The following is a 19302-nucleotide window of genomic DNA, read 5'->3' on the forward strand; positions in this document are numbered from 1 at the left end:
GCTTTCTAAAGGGTTTTGGGGTTATTAAAGGGTGTAGCAAGGGTAAGATTCGAGGTTGTTCGAATCGGGTAAGTCCTTTCTCTTATAATTTCTATTTCATAGTGAATTTCTGTCACTTTGTACCGTGGTTTTTTCCTGCAAGGCTTTTCCACGTTAAAAACATTGTGTTCTTCTGTGATTGCTTGTTACTATTGAATTGCTATCCTTAATCTAAATCTGTGTGGTTTCGCAGCACAAATCCCAAACAGGCTCCACGCCATAGCCATGGAGAGTATGTACAGTGAACCAAGTTGAAGAGGTGAAGATCCTAACAAGGATGATGCCCATCATAGCCAGCACTATCATCATGAACACATGCCTAGCCCAACTACAAACATTCTCTGTCTAACGAGGATGTTATAAGACACGATTTGGGAAAGGAGATTATTATTTCTTTTGAGCCGCACACAACCCATATTTATGCTAGAATGGAGGAAAAGTAAAAATAAAAAACACGAAGAAGAAGAAGATACAGAGATATAGATGGGCTGGAATGGATGCGCTCATATCACGAAGAATCTACAGATGAGCTGGAATGGATGCGCTCATATCACGAAGAATCTATAGATGGGTGTTGAGACTCAAATATTGCATAATTTTGCCCATTTACATCTTGGTTTTATGAACATGAATCAGCTTAATATTCTAATTTACTCATGTATGTGTTGCAAGGTGAATTTAAGAGCTTGGATTGAAAAATGGTGCTAAAAAGTAAGAATTTGATACTAAAAAATCACCAAGGCAAGGGATGGATCTTAGAAGACCAAGATTGAAGAATTTACATGTTAAAGATCCAAGAAAACCAAGTGAGGAATGAAGAGAATTGAAGATTTAAAATAAAGAATCTTGAAATCGTCCTGAAAAAGTGTATTCTGGAGCTGTAAAGTTTATTTTGGAAAACTACGCAGCAGGAAGTCTGTTTTAAACGAACTATGCAGCGAGAAGTTTACTTTGGGAAAATACGTATATTTTATACGGTTTCTAGGGTTTTTCAACTTTATAAGAAAATTAGAGTTCCCTACTTATAAATAGGGCTTCCTAGGGTATTCCTAAACATTATTCAAGGTATACCAAAGCAAAATTTAGGGTTTTTAAAGAGTTTTTAGTTTTATTAAAGTTTTGTAAGTTATTTTTTTTAGATCTTTTCTATTTGCAATTTTTTCTTTATTTCTTGTTGTTTTTTATTTCTGCAATTTAATTAGGTTTTTCTAAGTTCCCTCTAGCCCATGCTAGAAGGGAAGCACATGGGTTTAATAATTTTTTAAAGTTATGATAATTGATTGTTTTAATGATGAGAAGAATGGTGTATGCATGATATCTATTATTTAGGTTTTATTTTTTATCCTCTTGTGAGATCCATATGTTTCCATCATATGAGATCCACATTGATGGATAGGCTTACCTTAGATCAATCAAATTTCTTAGATAGGAGATGTTCTCAACCTATTATATTTTTTTTATATTCATTATCCTATAGATATTGAATACTTAAAATCACTGGCGCTTGAGAATATATGTCAATGGTGCAAATTCATTATTTTCTAATCTTTTATATCATTTATTAAAACATTTAAAGTGTTTTATTTTTCGATTAGGCTGACCATAGTGTTCAGATCCTAGTTGTGTTATCCAAGTCATCATGATTTTAGAACATTAACCTATGTGTGGAACTTTGAAGCTTGGGTGTTATTTTATTCAGTTGAATTACATCCATTCAAAAATCCCAAAATCAAATCAGCAGATTAATTTTTATTACTTAGTTTGTTTTGCATTTGATTTTTTTTTCTTCTCACAATTCATCTCCCTGTGGGATCGACCCTGTATTCACGAGATACTACTTACGAACCTCTGCACTTGGAGGCAATTAATTAATGGGCTGGAATGGATTCGCTCATATCACGAAGAATCCTATTCCCACAGTAGTGCCGTGGCTAATCCTTCCTCAGACCCTTCTTAACTTTGTTCTCCAGGCCGGCTTATGCACCTCAGTAGATTCTAACATGCCTTTTTGGCCGCTAACCCCATCTGGTGATTTCTCAGTAAAATCAGCCTGGAAGTTGATCAGATTTCGTGGCCCAGGGAGAAGTTGGGCTCAATGGGTATGGCATGCTAAACTTCCTCCTAAGATATCCCTATTTATTTGGAGAGTGCTTCAAAAGGCGATCCCAGTTGACGAGTCAGTGCAATCCAAGGGGGTTCACCTGGCTTCTAGTTGTGTTTGCTGCGGGTTTCAGAACACTTAGGAGCACACGCACGAATCGCTGACTCACCTATTTATTGATAATAGATTAGCTCATCGAGTGTGGGGAGCGATAGGCGGTTTCTTCGGCATAAATGTTATGGCAGCGACATCTGTAGAAGGAAGACTAAATCAGTGGTGGGCGGCGGTGGGGCCAACAAGAAGAAAATCGGATGGTATTATGATCATTCCGTGCATTATCATTTGGGAGATTTAGAAAGCTCGAAATGCTGTAGTTTTTGATAACAAGATGATAGCTCCAGGTAAGACAATTAATAATATTCGGCGGTGGGCTGCGAGAATTGGGGTGTTGGGGTTAGATACTACCTCTTGGGGAGGGAGGGGGGCGATGGCTTGTACCTCCAAAAATGGAGGGGGCTCAAGGGTGATTAAATGGGAAAAACCTCCTGCTGGCTGGGTAAAGATAAATCTCGACGGTTCGGCTAGAGATAACCCCGGAGTTTCAGGAGGCGGGGGTATATGCAGAGGGGAGAAGGGTGATTTTGTCTTTGCTTTTTTGGCCAATTATGAGATCGGTTTGAACACCCTCGCAGAGCTAAGAGCAGTGTATGATGGGATTCAGTTTGGTTAACAAAGGGATTTCCTCCAAATCATTATGGAATCGGATTCGCGACTGGTTGTAGAGATGTTAAATGGGTTGGCGAGTCCGGGCTGGAAGTGGAAGGCATGGCTGCGAAGGATCCATCAAATGAAGCGAAGAGGGCGAATCGAGTTCAAGCACATACTAAAGGAAGAGAACTCAGCTGCGAATTTTATGGCTCGTATGGGGAGCGGATCGTCCACAGCTGGGTGGTAGAGTACAATGTCTGATCTCCCTCAACAGGTTAGAGGTTTCATATTTCTTGACAGGGTGGGTTGGGTTCGGTTAAAATGGTGTGAGATGGTTTTGTGCAGTTTTCTTTTGACCACAATAGGCCCCTACTTGTTTAAGGGGGGCCCAAATGTATAGTTTTGATATATGAATGAAGAAAGTTTTGGTAAAAAAAAAAAAAGAAAAAAAAAGCTGGAATGGATTCGCTCCTATCACGAGTTCGACGGGTTCAGTGTCGGACTCGGACTCGTTCCTTCAACACTCCCCCTCAAACTGGGTCTGAAGATATTCGAAAGGGCAAGCTTGAAAGTGATTGCGTCATGTCGGTCATGTGAAAGAGGTTTAGTGAAAACATATGTCAGTTAGTCCCCGGTGCAAATATGTGGAGTTATAATTTCACGGGACTTAATTTTCTTTCGAATAAAATGACAATCCACTTCAATATGCTTTGTGCTGAATGACAGCTTGATTATTACACATCATTTACATAGGTATTGATGGAGAGAAGCCAAACATGGTTAGAAAGTTCTTTAGCCAAAGTAACTCACTAGTGGTAGGGGTCATAGCCATGTATTCAGCCTCAACACTGGATCGAGCAACAACTGGCCGCTTCTTACTTTTCCAATCAACCAAATTTCCCCCCTCAAACGAGTAGTAACCGGTTGTAATTTTCCGGTCATCTTTAGCACTGGCCCAGTCTGCATCAGAAAAAACAAAAATAGACAAGTGTCCATATTTGGAATAAAGAAGGCACCAAGAAAGCCTTTGAGATAATAATGAACACGATAGGCAGCATCCAAATGGGCAGCCCGTGGTGAGTGCATAAACCGACTTAGCATGAGAGATATCGGGTCTTGTAATAGTGAAGTAAATAAGTCGGCCAATGAGTCGTTGATATGGACCAGGATTAGAGAGAGACTTCAACATACCCCTTCCTAAGCCTGTATGAGAGCACCGACTTCCTTCAAGACTATATATGCCTTCTTCGATGGAACTTCACATGCCGTTATAGATGGGCCGAATGTCTTTTTATTTTTTTTTCAAAGGATCATTCCATTACTGTGAGAAATGCTTTACAAGTATGAAGGGGAGCTTAGGAACAACAAAAAGAAAACCCGAGCTCCGACTGCACAAGACATTCACATTCGGGGGGGCCTAACCCATAGCAGGCCCACCTATCGTAAAAGGAAAACGAGGCCTAGGAAAAACGCACAGAACCTAAACCATTCCTGTCAAGGACCACCTCCCCGGGGGAAAGCATCTAGAAATGCTTTATAGATGGGCCGAATGTCTATTCCAATGCATTTGACGGCAATTTCGATACCTTGGTTGCGGCCCTTAATAGAATTGGTTATGGCCAGATGCCCATCGTAATCGGTGAGGTGGGCTGGCCAACGGATGGTGCAGTAAGTGCGAATCTCAGTGCTGCAGGGGCCTTCAATCAAGGCCTGATAAACCATGTACTGAGCAACATAGGAACTCCGTTGAGACTGGGCATCCCACCCATGGATATATATCTTTTCAGTCTTCTCGATGAGTAAAAGAACGTACTGCCCGTGAACTTCGAAAGACACTGGGGGATTTTCTCTTTGGACGGGCAGGCCAAGTACCCATTGAACCTTGGCTTGGGCAACAGATTATTGAAGAATGCCAGAGACGTTCAATACCTTCCATCAAGGTGGTGTGTTGTAGACCCATCTCGGGATCTTTCAGGCGTAGCCAATCACATGAGGCTGGCATGTAGTGTCTTAGATTGCACCATACTTTCATACGGCGGGCCTTGCAATACGATTGGGACGAAGGGAAATATTTCATATGCTTTCAACAGTTACTATCAGTTACAGAAACAGAAATCACAGAGTTGTGATTTTGATGTCCTCGGGATGGTCACATTTCTCGACCCTTCGATTGGGGATTGTTGATTTTTTGTCGGGATCAGTGAAAACAGTTCGGCAAGCATCGTGGGGTGTTGGAGCTTATTTGGGGCATGTATTATGAGCTTGTGGGTGTTTCTGCTAATGAGAATTTGGGGGTCTATGTAACAGGAGATAGATGGTTTCTTTTGTGGGTTTTTTGTGTCTGCCCCTTAAAAACTTTTATAAGTTACACACACACACACACACACACACACACACACACACACACAGGCAGGGTATAGGACCGCTAATTCTTACTATATAGATCAGTTTATGTATTTGCTCTATGATGATGAATGTTTGAATGGAGTATTCTTAAAACATCCTTTCCTTCTTGAAAATCTCTCTATTTACCCCGAGTTCAAATACCCAAAAACATAACTTGACTCAATGTATGTTTGGTCCGATTGAAGACTCGATTCAACTCAGCTTAATATTTAAATTAATAAGAATAATTAAGTAATAATGGCCATATATGAATATGAAAATTGGCATACATGGTCATCGACCAAGTGCATGGTTTGTTAATAGAAAGCAGGAAAAGCAATCACCAACTGATTGACTTGGTTTGGGTCGTGCCGAGTTGCTATGAGTTGACCCTATCAATGAGCTTAGTCGCTTTATGTCGAATCGTGAGTATTGAGGTGATTCGGATTGAAATCTTCTCAAGTTGAGTTGACTCAGCTGAGTTTTGAGTCGCGTCACCAAGTTTTAGAATTTTACATTAATCTCATGTATGCACATGTAAGGCATAGGGAATAAAAAGAGCTAAATGGTTTAAAGTAGTGGACTCCTCACGTTAGGTAAGCGCCATCATGATCATTATTCTTTTGAAAATATACATATGCAAAAACGATTGATTGGAGGACCGCACTTCTGTTTCGCTATTTATCCATATGTAGACGATGTTTTATACGGTAGATTCGACTGACCTTGTATTAGACAGTCGGACCAACTTGTTTGAAGGTCTAGATGTAATGCGCACTTGATACCTTGGAAGTTATCATATCCTGGACCGTAGCTTATGTTTCAACCAGTTGAACTTAGACCTCCTGCTACGGGGTGGATTAGATACATCGTCAGTGGCCAATCTCACTACTGAAGTGATGTCATCAGGTTCTATGGGTCCCACCATGATGCATGTGTTACATCCGCACTGTCCATACATTCGGAGAGATCATTTTAGGGCATGAGGCAAAGAATGAGGTAGATCCAAAGCTCAAGTGGACCCCACCAGAAAAAGAAAAACAAGTAGGGATTGAACACTTAAGGAGTTTTTGATCAAGTTGATGTTTGTGTTTTCCCTTCATCCATGTTTGTGATAACTTATGAACTGGTTATATCTCAAATAAACATCATGGCGGTGGATGTCATCACTATCCCCACTGTTTTCTCTTCTGGGTCAAGTGGACCACACCACAAGAAACAATGGAGATTGAACACCTACCATTGAGAACATCCTGGGGGCCACAGAAGTTATGGATCAAGCTGATATTTGCGTTTTCCCTTCGTCTAGGTCTGTGACCTTATGAATAAGTTCCATAGCAAACAACCATCATGGTGGACCCTTAATAAGGTTTCAACGGTGGGCATCATTATTCCCACTGTTTCACGTGGTGTGGTCCACGATCTGTCTCATTTCTGGGCTAATGCCCTTAACACATACATGATGGTAGGGCCATGGAGATTTGCCATGCATACCAGTCGGTGCTTTGTTTTACACTACGTAATCGGAGACTCTTTTGGAAATATGTCTCTTACCTTGAACATATTACTAGTTTTGTTCCTTCTTTATTAAGGAAATTTGGGTTGAGGCAAGAACCAAACCTGACATTAAACTTCAAACATTATTCTCACATAACACATCACAAAAGCTAGCCTCTTATTACTCTTGAAGAATAAAAGTCTTCAAAAACAGTGTTAAAAAAGGAGAAGCTCCTTTCAATTCCTGAACATGACAATAGTCTTAGTGATGGCTAGCAGCATTCGTAGCCACAGCACACCTTGCCACAGCGGATTACTGGCTTCATGATAAAAAAACAGCAGCGACAACCTTCCACACCATCAATCAACATAAGCCATTAGAGTTAGAATCAGCATTATAATAAGATAATCTAAGAAAATGAGAAAAGGAGAAAATGTGATGCATGAGCTAATTAAAAATAACTAACTCCTTAAAGCTCACCTTGAGGACCGGCCAGTAGGTGCTTAGTGGTCTGAGAGCTAGCGGCATTTGAGCTCCCCACGAATAATGCTGCGATCATGACCCAGGTCAGAACAATAACCAACATTTCCTTCCTCATCATCTTTTCTACCTTTCTAGAGTTCAAAGGATTCTGATGATGAAAAATCATTGTTTCATAATCTATTTATAGATGAAAACCAAGCTTCAACTGTAATATAGGAAAAATCCGATTTACATCATACAATATCTTCTCATATCTATTATTTTTGCACGTGTTTGGCATTAACTGCTGGCTGTCATACCATCCCTCTTTATTGACCGTTGACGACTCTTTTTTTAAACTCAAACTCGAATCCATCTAGGGAGATGGTAGAGCAAACTCTGCACAGGATGGATGATGTGTCAATCAGGACCGTTCATCTTGTAGGCCCTACTTTGGATGGAATATTTTTTTTTAAAAACCCACATAGATTGGATGATCCTAGCTATCCGATCAGTTGCCTTCAAGGCGACAGTAGAAAACAAATGGTGCCTCACGGTATATTTTCAGCACCTTTTGACCTCTAGGGGTAAATTTTGGCAGATGAGCCATCCTTGATAGGGCCCAAGAAATGGATGGCTAAGATTGACATACACACCACCTTCTCAAAAGTACTTGCAATGGCGCTACCATGTCTAGGTTGCACTGTTTGACCTGTATCATCTCTTCCATATCTCAAGTATACCTTTTGAGAGACGTATATTCACCCCATCCTTCACAAAGTACACTAAATGGCATGATGGAATCACGATGCGAGTAATTGCTGCCAAGCTCGAGCATTAGACATATTCATTCACAACCGATTCATCAGTTCTCTTGTATTCATTTGACTTTGAATTTAGCATCCTCATCTCCGCTTTCCAAAAGCCAGCCAACTTTCTATTTTCTATTTTTCCGCATGAGGCAAAACAGCCCACATGCGTCCATCTTTTGTAGTATTGGTAACTAACTGAGTTGGATGTGGGTCCCACATCACTCCTTGGGACATCCCAATTTGGGTCCCACATGCCCCGCCGAGGATCAAACGGACGCAGATCGCGTACTGAGTGAAACCAGTGGGGTCCCCCATTATTTATTAGAATAAAAGACTGCTGAAGGGGTATGGCCACTGTTGGCGTCCGACCATTGAGGTCTAAGTAGTCATATATATATATTTATATATATATATATATATATATATATATATATATATATATATATATATATATATATATATCTTAAGAAGCAATTTTATAATCTTAACATGATATAAGAGTCTAACATTAATGAACGCATGAACACTTTCAACGAAATGCAATATAAACCAATGAATTCGCTTCCACCATCTTTTGAGAATTTGTTAGATACGCTGATTTATAATAGAGATACCATCGATGTGGAGACTGTTATCTCGGCTCTTCATGAGAAACAATTGACAAAGAAAGATAACAACAGAGGTATCTCTACAGATATGTTGGTTGCCAGGGGAAGGAATACCGAAAGGGAGAATAACAATTTTTGATCGTGATCCAAATCAAAAGGGAATGGAAAGATGAAGTGCTGGAATTGTGGGATGATAAGAGATATGAAGAAGGACTGCAGGAACCCTAAGGCTCAAAATGGAGAAAAATTAGAGAATGCGCCAAATGAGGCTAACATAGTGCAATCAAGCGATGAGATGAATGGTGGTGATGTCTTGACTGCATATAAATTTGGTTACCATAATAATGACTAGATTTTGAATTTAGAGGCATCATACCACATGACTTCTCATAGGGATTGATTCACCACATACAATAAGTACAATGGTGGACATATTTTTATGGATAATGATGTTGCCTGTAAAGTTGTTGGAATCAGTTCAGTATACATCAGAATGTTCGATGGGGCGGAGTGTATTCTAAAAGATGTTCAACATATTCTGGACCTAAGAAGAATTTGATATTTCTAGGAGCTCTTGAGACACTTGGTTGTAAGTTCACTAGTTATGAAAATGTCCTTAAAGTTTCGAAATGAGCACTTATTGTGATGAAAAGGCAACAGAGCAGTAATCTATATAAGTTGATCAGAAACACTGAAATGGGTGAAGCTGCAACATTAGTAGCATAATCTACATCGGCATGATTATGGCATGCACGCCTGGCTACATGAGCGACTACGGCATGAAGGTACTTTCTGATCATTGCCTGATTCCTGTTTTTAAGAATATTGAATTTAGTATATGTGAGCATTGTATATATAATAATAGTCAAGACAAACATTTAAAACTAGAAAGCATGTTTGTAAATGTGTGCTTGAGTATGTGCATTCAGATATATGGGGCCCGTTGCTTGTTGTTCATCATATTTTGTCTCATTCACTGATGACTACTTTAGGAAAGTGTGAGTTTATTTTCTAAAAAATAAAGCTAATATTTTTGTCGCATTTAAAGTGTAGAAGGTGGTGGTTGAAAGGAAGATGTGGTGGAAAATAAAGGTATTAAAGACTGATAATGGAGGTAAATTCACTTCAAAAGAATTCAACTAGTTTTGAAAAAATGAGGAGATTATGAGGCACAATATAGTAGGGGTGCACATCGAACCTATAGAATCATGGAACTGGATCGGAATCAACCAAATGGATCGGTTTGGTCTAGTTCTACAGTGCACCGGTTTCTGTCTCAGTTCCAAATTCAAATCAAAAAACTGTTTAGTTCGGTTCGGTTCTCGGTTTGGGGGTATGTAGAACTCAACCAAACCTGGAGCCGAACTAGGAACTAAAGATATATATATATTTTTTTAAAAAAAAAAAACTTAAACCCTAAGTCCCTAACCAGACTCGACCCAGTTGCTTGCGACTACCCTCTCTCTGTCACCAATCCTCTTTCTCTCTCGTTACTCCTCTATCTCTTGCCCAAAACCGTGGAACCAATCCGGAATCGAACCGGTTTTCACGGTCTGGTTCTAGAGTACTAACGGTCTGGTTCCGGTTCTGAAAATCCTAGAAATGTTAGGAACGGTTCCGGTTTCACCTCAGAATCGAACTGAACTGACTCGTGTGCATCCCTACAATATAGTAAGGCACACTCCTGAGTAGAATGGAATGGCAGAATGGATAAATCAGACTTTCTTAGAGAGAGCCCGAAACATATTTAGTAATCCAGGATTGGGAAAGGAGTTATGGACGAAGGCCGTTAACACGGCTTGCTACTTGGTGAATCAGTCCCCATTTATTTTAATAAATTACAAGATTCCTGAAGAAGTATGAGGTAGTCATGAGGTAGACTACTTACAGTTACATGTATTTGGTTGTAACGCTTACTCTTATGTATCGTTAGTTAAGAAAGATAAGTCAAACAAAAGTGCTAAGAAGTGCATTTTTGTGGGCTATGATGATGGTATAAAAATGTACAAGTACGATTGAGTCACATAGAAGATCATAATTAACCGAGATGTCAGGTTTGATGAAGATTTATTGTTTCACAAGGATGAACGCAAGGAACTGAAAAAATCAACAATTATTAATGTCGAGATTGAAAAAGAAGATACACAAGCAAAGCCTGAGATGGAGGCAGAGTTACAAGAGAAGGTTGAGCAACCACCTCTCAGAAGAAATTCACCAAGAGATCGCAGATTGCCAGTAAGATACAAGGATAACTCGAATGTTGTATTCACCCTTATTATGGATGAGGGAGATTCGTCTACCTTTTAGGAAGTATTAGATAGTTCTGATGTTGAGAAGTCCATGCATGACGAGATGGATTATTTGCATAATAATGAAATATGAGAGCTAGTGGAGCTTTCAATGGAGTGTAAAGTAAGCTGTTGTAAGTGGATTTATACAAAGAAATAAGATAAATACAAGGCAAGATTGGTTGTGAAAGGGTACGCGTAGGAGAAGGGTGTCAACTTCAGCAACATTTTTTCTCTTGTAGTCAAGCAGGTGTTTGTCAGATTTGGATTAGCACTGGTTGCCTAATACAACCTGAAATTGGAATAGATGGATGTGAATGTTGCTTTTTGTTATAGGGAGTTGGGGGATAAGATTGACATGAAACAATTAGAAGGGCTATTGCTTTTTTATCTTGTGGCCCCAACAAATCGCTGATGAATGTAGGATTTGGGTCTTGCTCCATCCTTAAGTTCACCTCCACTAGGGGATCTTGCTCCATGTTCTCTTCCTTGATTGAGACATTTGCATCGACCATATTTACTAGACAACCATTGCTGACACCTTTTAGGCTTTCTTAAAGCCTTCTTATTCTGGCCGTGAAATTGGCCCGGCGCTAGCTATCCTTTGGTGTACCAATCATGGGATTTCTTTGATGGTACAATCCAGAACTGAACGAAAAGGAATAATATCCTTCAGCAAGTCATCGATAAGATGGATCACTTCTCGAATATCTTGCACAATGCCTTTTGGATTCTTTTTGACATATATTCCAGTTGGTTGGCCATACTTATTTCTCCCAGTGAACTGAATCGACCCTACTTCTTCGCCAGATTAGTAAGCTTCATTTGCATTCGACATGGCCAAGAAGGGTTTATTATCGACCAAAACCAATTCGACTGTATCCTAATTTCAGAAAATTATGAATTGGTGCAGAGATAATGGAATACATGCAAATGAGTGAATCAAAGCTCTACCGAGTAGAACATTATAGCTAGATGACGTATCAACCACAAAAAATGGGTCCAACATTATTTTAGTCCCGATTGTTAGATCGACTGGTAGGACCCCATGAGTATTTATAACATGGCTTGCGAAATTACTGACCATGACCTTAGACGAAATTAAATCGGCCGTTGTTTTTCCCAGTTTTGGCATCATTCTCAGTGCTAGAAAATTGAAAATTAACAACAACTCCATTGTCGACCAGAATCCTGGTGACTTGGCAACCTTCAAGATGGGTAGAGATATATATACAATGGTGTCAGATACTGCATTATGCCATTGGTAGGTCTTTCTATGACTACCCTTTCCGATGTGGTTGTTGATTCCACCCTAACTTTGTTCACATGTGGTGTTTTGTTTAATCCAGGTTTCCCTTTAATTACTTCCTCTAATGTGATAGAAGCATGTTGTATCACTACAGGAGGACTGAATTCTTCCACATTACTCGCATCTTACTTGGTTGGACCGGTTTAACATAGAAACTGAAAAGCAAACTGAATACCATATTGCAATGGAACACAACGGGTGGCAATGTCCAAACACAATCTCCGCACTCGAACATTGCCTCCCTAGTATTTTTGAGCTCTTTCAAGTATAGGGTTTTGAATACGCTTAGTGCTTTCGTTGGCCATGGCACTAGGCGATGTGGTTGTTAGTGAGACTACTTGCAATGCTTTAGTGGCATCTACTAGTTCATTCACCAACCACCCATCCCCTGAGAAACATTCATTATTGAGATAATTGGATAAATTATCACAGTTTTTTTTTGGTCCTATCAATTCACAGGGTTGGTTGATAATATTGGCATCCTATTCACATAACATAGGAGGTAGAACCGCTTCGACCGTGTTAATGGCCACCTGTTCTTCAGGGAAAGGGATTCTCCAAAATGGTCGCGGTGGTGCTGTTCTCGGTCGGGGCATGTCTTCGACTTTTGCCGATTCCCTCCTCATGGCTGTTATATGCCTTTGCTAACGACGTTTTTGAGTTCGAGTCAATGCTTTTAGTACGAATGTGAATTTATGATGCATGACCTGCTTCCAGACTCCTTTCTAAGTTGTTGGAGGTTTAAATATTCGTTGCTTTGACATTTTTCTTCGAGAGTAACGACCAAAGGGTGAAGGTGCTTCCTACGGCCGATGCTGATCACTACCTTCCCCACGGAGCCATGTATCGGCCTTGCAATCTTGGTTGAGGTGGGATGCTCCATCTTGGAACGATCCTCTTCGGACATTGATCACACAGTTGTGAGCTCCGACTATTTTGTTGAATTGCATTCGGTCGAGTGATGGCTGGGTGGGAATGTCGATGTTGCCCCTGCCTTGGTTGCCATGGTGTGCTTTCATGGTTGGTTGAGCCAAGATCGACCCATTGTTGCGGTCAATTGACTTCAAGATTGGGCGAGAAGGGATCTGTATTGATAAACATCGTTTCCTCACCATTCTCAGGAAATTTCAACCGCTCGTGATCGATATTTTCCTAGACCATGTTCCAGAACACGATACATTTGTTAGTTAAATGAGAATGAGTTTCGCGCCATTTACAGTATTTCATTTTTTTGTAATTCGTCGGCTGAAGGTATCTTATGATTTATAGGAATCTTAATAAACTTTCTGGCCAACAAAAAATTAAAAATCTCATCGGTCTGCGTGCTATCAAAAGTGTAGAATTTTTGGGCCTTTTGTGCCGTTCATACAGTCAATTCCGCCTTGACCAGCGCCGAACATATTAGTGGCTTCTTAACTGCCACTTCGGCAATTGTGACCTCGTAATTTGGGTCATGATAATATGTCCCAATTGACGAGCTTTTCTGCCTTGCACCTTCTTGTAAGAGTTCTTCGTACCTAGAGACCTTTATAGTCAGGTCATACTGGTCCATTAACTCTGTCCCAATGAACTTTTACAAAGTTTGTACTCGAGCCCATCTTGTGCAAGCTGCACAAATTTAGCTTCGATCATAACAATTTGCATCGAATTTTTGTCATTTTGAACTAGGTAATACAGCTCTCGTATGTTTCTCCTGGTAGCTGTTGGAAATAGGCGAGATTGACTATAATTGTTTCCCTATTCCTAGAAAAAAACTACGCATACAATTTTTCTTCCATTTCTTGTTAAGTATGAATTAAATTTGGCAATAAATTGAAATATCACGTGAAAGTCGAGACTGGTAGCGAATGATCGAATAATTACAATTTGTTATAGTCATTGTTCTCTAACTCGCTAGTGAATCGATCAACGTGCTAGATAGCTGAATGACCGGGATCACCTAAAAATAAGGCAAAATCTGGCCGATAATTCCATGACAACGAATGTTGGCGATCGATCCATTCAAGATAGGGCTTATGGTAAACTAAAATAGTATTGCGGCCGAGTACTTGGCCCGCAACTTCCTAGACAATTTGCATAATTTGGTTGCGATTCACTCGCTAGGGTTCAGCTACCAGTGGTGGATCGGAATCAAATCGGTTTGGACCATCTTGTAATAACGGATTCCTAAGGAATTATGAGGAGTTATACCCTCATGGTACACCCTAATTATGAATTTTAGGAACAAAATTCCTAGCCTCCCACTCTGGTTGTCTAAACACAGGAGGGGGTGGAGCATTTTGTGTCTCCTAAATTGGAATTGGTGGCGGATTCTTCTAAGGAGGCACAGATGGTGGCTGGGCCATATTGTTGATTGAACTTCCCTCGGCATTATTGCATTGCCTTTGGCGTTCGTTCGTCTATCATTGCCATCAATCGATGCATGGCGTCAATCTGACCAGCCATGTATCCATTAGTATTCTCAAGTCGAATGCATAATTGCTCAACTTGGGCCATTCTGTATTCTTGAACATGCTGGATACTTAATTGCATATCCCGGATTACGACCATTATCTCCTTTAGAGAAATGGCCCGAGAGGTCGACGCCCATTCTTGGTTTTCGGTGTTAAGTGTCATGCTATTGTCTAGATTCAATGCTTTAGTGGCCGCTTGAACCGACACATCCTTAGCTGGAAGCAGTGTACTCAGTGTAGAGGGTTTGGCTCCAGCAATCCGACTGCTTTTTCTATTCATTATCTTGTTTGGCAAAGCTACGCTATTAAGTTAGAGACGATGTCCCACCAAGTATACTTAGTACTTGTTTCTCTCTGTTTGTGGCAGTTTGGTCAGGTAATGAATATGGGCATGCCAGAAAATTTGCGGCTCAATTCAAACCAAACCGAGCTCGTCAATGGGGAAAGCTTAAACTGCCTAATTAGATGCCATACAACCCGGTCAAGGGTTCGAGTACCCATAGGTGGTGAAATTCCACCAGCGTGAGTGTGTGGGGTGTGTGTGCGTGTGTTAAAAAAAGAATAAAGAAAAAAAAGATGCCATACAACCCATCCCATACCGTAGGTTTCACTGGGAGGGATAAAAAATCATATACCCGTCTGATCCAAATCTTCAGTGGCAGCCGAAAGGTGGCTATCGTGGGGTTAAAGAACTTCACTTCCACTGTTACTGTAGTGTGGCCCATTTGAGTTTTGGATCAGCAGGCATCTTAAAATAAGCTGATATAAATGATGGACGGAGTGGATGGATGGCATACACACGCCGTGGTGGTGGGATATGAAGCCTTGTGTGAAGATGGTTAGCATATTAATACTCATCTCTCGCGTGTTACATAACTGTATGGGGATCACCTCTATGAATTTGTCATATATCTACGCTGCCATGGCTATTTGCACACTTGCCCGTAGGACCGTAAGCTTCTAAAATTAAAAATAAATACTCCATGTTACGAGAGAGATTTCCGGAGATCTCTCATGTCTTTGGAAATTCTTACCCTGAAAAGCTTAAGTCCGTAAGCTTCCATGTTACGAGAGAGATTTCCCGAGATCTCTTATGACTTTGGAAGTTCTTACCCTGATAAGCTTAAGTCCGTATGGTTCTATAATTAAAAGTACTCTATGCGAGAGAGATTTCCGGAGATCTCTCAGTTCCTAGGCTGAGAAGCTAGGAGCCTACGTGCTGTTTGTGAGAAATGCACTAATCCATTTTTCCAGCTTATTTCAAGAGATGATATAAAAAATAAGATGGACCCAAAACTCAAGTGGGCCATACCGGAGGAAAGGTGGGGATTAAACTACCACCGTTGAAACCTTTGTATGGCTATAGAAATCTGGCACGTGGCCATTTTTTTTTTATTTTTGGTGTTTTTAGTTAATTTCAATAGAATGACATTTTAAATGATTTGCAAGTCATATAATTATAAGGTTGATTCGGGAAAGATTTTATAAGAAGCATTTCTTTTACTACATTTTCCTAGCCCACTGGAGTTTTGAATTCATCTCATATTTGGTGGGCCTACGATGGGTCATCATGATATATATGGCTTCATCAACACCGTTCATCCATTTTTTCATATCATTTTAGTATATAGTCTAAAAAAAAGAGACGAATCAAAGGTTAAAGTAGACCACACCATAAAAAATAGCAGTGCTAATGAGGTACGCACGCCTACCCACCGTTGAAGCCTTTTTGGGGAGAACCATGATGTTTATTTGGCATCCAACATGTTCATATGGTAACATAGACCTCGATGAAGTCAAAATACAAATATCATCTTGATACAAAACTAATGCACCTCCAAAGAAGTTTTTAATGATGGGAGTTTAATACCCATTATGTGGTCTACGTGAGCCTTGGATATTGGCTTATATTTTAAACTGATATGTAAAAGTGGATGGACGGTCTTGATAAGACACCCATTATGGTGGGCCCATTAGAGCCCAGCCTGTTCTAAGTTCCGGACGGGCGGGGTAGTACCTAATCTGCATCCATCCTCGTCCGGACTTTCTTTCCGAAGCGTGGTGTACCACACACCACTGACCTCCTTGGTTTGTTGACATCACTAAATTCTATGGCTCTAATATCATACATGTGTTACATCCAAACCATTCATCCATTTGGATAGATCATTTCAAGGCCTGAGACCAAAATTAAGAAGATCCAAAGCTAAAATAGACCACACCATAGAAAGCAGTGGAGATTAAACACTTACCATTGAAAACTTCTTAGGGGCCATGGAAGTTTTGGAAAAGACTGATATTTTTCTTTTCCCTTCTACCTTTATCTATTGACATTACGAATTTGTTGGATGGCAAAAAAGCATCATGGTGGGCCTGAGAAGGTTTCAACAGTCGGTGTGTGGTCCACCTGAGCTTTGGATCTATCTTATTTTTACGCTCATGTCCTAAAATTATCTGGCCAAATGGATGAACAATGTGGTGTCAACAGATATGGGGCCACACAGAACTTTGTGACGTGAACACACCATGGAGAGAAGTGCAGTAGAGATTCAGAAGCACTAGGGTGTTACCCTGACCATGTAGGGCCCTCTTTTATGAATATGTTGTATATCCACGCCGTCCATCTGTCATTCCACCTCATTTTAGAACATGATCCAAAAAAATAAACAAATCTAAATCTCGGGTGGACCACACCACTGGAAACAGTGGTGAATGACTATTAAAACTTTTCGTGGGCCGGAAAAGTATTGGCTCAAGCCAAACTCTTTACTTTTATTTCATCCACGTCTTCTTGATGTTATCAACAGGTTAGATGGCAAATAAACAGGGTCCTGAGAATGGGCAAATGAACATTAAAAAACACAACGGTGGGCATAGAAGGTTTTTAATGGTAAGGCGTCCGGCCAGTCACCACTGTTTTTTGTGCTATGGCCCCATCAAAGGTTTGGATTTGCTTAATTTTTGAGAGCATGTTCTAAAATGTGCTGCGGAAACGGATGGACGACATTAATATACATTAAGGTGTGCATCACAGTAAGTAACAGCCCTAAGGTGTTTGGCCGGTAACACTTAATCGGCTTCCGAAAGATTCTCCATTGCCCAAGTCAAAGAGAGTACAAGAGAGAAAATGGCGGGCGAAGCGGTTTGCCACACACTACAGACCTGCGTGGTTCATTGCCTGTCACCAAGTTCTATAGTCTTCTTCTTCTTCTTCTTCTTTTTTTTTTTTTTTTTGTTAGCTTGTTAGTACACCCACTGTCAGTTCATACTTCACTGCTAGCCACCCCCACCAAGTTCTATAGTCCCCATCTGTGTGTTATATCTAAATTGTCCATCCATTTGCATTTAGCAATATCATTTTAAGGCATGAGTTGAAAATTGAGACAAATCTAAACTTGATGGGAACCACATCACATGGAGCAGTGGAGACCATGATTCCCACCTTAGGTCACGCGACTGAATGAAGGGAAAAGATAAATATGAGCGTGATATACAACTTCTGTGGCCCTTAAGAGGTTTTCAATGATGGGTAATCTATTTCTGTGATATGGTCCTTTTTAGCTTTAAATCTGCCTTTTTTTTGCCTGAAATAATCTCATCAACTGGATGGACAGTTTGGATGTAACAATGGTGGGGCACATGAAACTTAGTGACGTAAACACGTGAAAGAGGTTGTGCGCACGCCACGCAATCCGCTTGCAATTACGAGAGAGAGTTCCAACACTTGAGTAAAAATTATTGGTAAAGAAGTGGTTGCACTAGAAAGCTAGATGACTAATGTAGAGCGGGTCGCAGACCCTTTCATATACGAGATGGACTGAAGAAGGCCTAATCAGAAGCAGAAGTCATCTAAACTGATAGAACCTTACGATAGGCGTATCTCACAAACCGGAATGCATTACTCGGCGTACCACATATGATATTGGAGTAGGACGACCTACTTTAGCCAACCAACTTGGCTATGCTGGTTTGCCTACCCCGCTAAATTTGCGAAATTTCATCAAAACAATGGTCGAATTCTATGTTTATTTTCTTTTTTACTATTTTTAATAAGTTTTGTTTTGATTGTAACTCTTTGTCCACTGGGCCTTAGGAGTTGTGTACAAGGAGAATAATGTCGTTAAGCCACATAGTACACTTTCTATAAATAGTAAATTTAATATTTATAATAAGTTACAAATTTTAGGGAGTTTTAGTTGTAGTTTAATTTCGAAACTTATTTCAATGCTTGGTATCCTTATTTAAAGGGTTATAAACTTGTTTATTTTATCTATCAATTAATTTATGAATTTACATGAATATTATTTTTAATTTCTTGCTTTTTCGAAATAATTATCCTTGAATAAGAGGGAGGGTGTCCTCCTATTTTTTTTATTTTTTTTTGTCACATCCCATTGAAAAAACTGGAAAAACAGATAAATGGTTTGGATTTCTCACAAACGTCAAGGGCCCACCTAGCTTAGCGCAGGATCTTCCCACGGATCGCGAGAGATCTCTGGGAATCTCTCTATGAGAGAACTTCCAATTTTAAAAGATTACAATGTGGTGGTGAGGTGCGCAAATAACCATTGCCCAGGATATATGGGTAAAAATTTCTCATAACCCTTAATCTATGGCAGATTAAGAGTCTTGATGGACT

The 19302-nt window shown here is 40.1% G+C and overlaps 1 pseudogene; it reads left to right on the forward strand.

Annotated features, from left to right (window-relative positions):
- The first annotated feature begins 2627 nt into the window (after positions 1–2627).
- LOC131217290 (glucan endo-1,3-beta-glucosidase 5-like) lies at positions 2628–5152 on the forward strand (annotated as a pseudogene).
- Positions 5153–19302: the final 14150 nt, after the last annotated feature.

Source organism: Magnolia sinica, chromosome 10, assembly GCF_029962835.1.
Source record: "Magnolia sinica isolate HGM2019 chromosome 10, MsV1, whole genome shotgun sequence".
NCBI lineage: Eukaryota > Viridiplantae > Streptophyta > Magnoliopsida > Magnoliales > Magnoliaceae > Magnolia > Magnolia sinica.